The following is a 1,355-nucleotide window of genomic DNA, read 5'->3' as shown; positions in this document are numbered from 1 at the left end:
AAGTTCCATGGACTTCCATTGGAAGATCCTCATCAGTTCTTAGCTGAATTCTTGCAAATCTGTGACACTGTCAAGACTAATGGGGTTGACCCTGAGGTCTACAGACTTATGCTATTCCCTTTTGCTGTAAGAGACAGAGCTAGGACATGGTTGGACTCACAACCTAAAGAAAGCCTGGACTCATGGGAAAAGCTAGTCAATGCCTTCTTGGCAAAGTTCTTTCCACCTCAAAAATTGAGTAAGCTTAGAGTGGAAGTCCAAACCTTCAGACAGAAGGATGGAGAATCCCTCTATGAAGCTTGGGAAAGATACAAACAATTGATCAGAAAATGTCCATCTGACATGCTTTCTGAATGGAGCATCATAGGTATTTTCTATGATGGTCTCTCTGAACTATCCAAGATGTCTTTGGATAGCTCTGCTGGAGGATCTCTTCATCTGAAGAAGACGCCTACAGAAGCTCAAGAACTAATTGAAATGGTTGCAAATAACCAATTCATGTACACTTCTGAAAGGAATCCTCTGAACAATGGGACAAATCAGAAGAAAGGAGTTCTTGAGATTGATACTCTGAATGCCATTCTGGCTTAGAACAAAATTGACTCAACAAGTCATTTGATTTCTCAAAGTCTGTCTGGAATGCAAAATGCACCAAGCAGTACTAAGGATGCTTCATTGAAGAAGAAGCCTATGATCCTGAGAACCTTCAATGGAAGAGGTGAATTACCTAGGAGAACCCTATGGAAACACCTATAATTCTTCATGGAGAAATCATCCAAATTTCTCATGGAAGGATCAACAGAGACCTCAACAAGGTTTCAACAACAATAATGGTGGAAGAAACAGGTTTAGCAATGGCAAGCCTTTTCCATCATCTTCTCAGCAACAGACAGAGAATTCTAAGCAGAACCCCTCTGACTTAGCAACCATGGTCTCTGATCTAATCAAAACCACTCAAAGTTTCATGACTGAAACAAGGTCCTCCATTAGGAATTTGGAGGCACAAGTGGGACAGCTGAGCAAGAAAATTACTGAACTCCCTCCTAGTACTCTTCCAAGTAATACAGAAGAAAATCCAAAAGGAGAGTGCAAGGCCATCAACATGGCCGAACTTGGAGAGGAAGGAGAGGCAGTGAATGCCATTGAGGGAGATATCAATGGACGTCCACTGGCCTCCACACAGTTCCCCAATGAGGAACCATGGGAATCTGAGGCTCAAAATGAGACCATAGAGATTCCATTGGACTTGCTTCTGCCTTTCATGAGCTCTGATGAGTATTCCTCCTCTGAAGAGGATGAGTATGTCACTGAAGAGCAAGTTGCTAAATACCTTGGAGCAATCATGAAGCTAAATG

At 42.2% G+C, this 1,355-nt stretch overlaps 1 non-coding gene across 1 annotated transcript; it reads right to left on the bottom strand.

Annotated features, from left to right (window-relative positions):
• Positions 1-240: 240 nt before the first annotated feature.
• Positions 241-344, bottom strand: LOC130971228 (small nucleolar RNA R71). The gene has a single exon (XR_009082459.1). It is a non-coding gene; the product is annotated as a small nucleolar RNA R71 (small nucleolar RNA).
• Positions 345-1,355: the final 1,011 nt, after the last annotated feature.

The sequence above is a fragment of the Arachis stenosperma genome, chromosome 3 (assembly GCF_014773155.1).
Source record: "Arachis stenosperma cultivar V10309 chromosome 3, arast.V10309.gnm1.PFL2, whole genome shotgun sequence".
NCBI lineage: Eukaryota > Viridiplantae > Streptophyta > Magnoliopsida > Fabales > Fabaceae > Arachis > Arachis stenosperma.
This window is presented reverse-complemented; position numbering and strand designations above follow the sequence as displayed.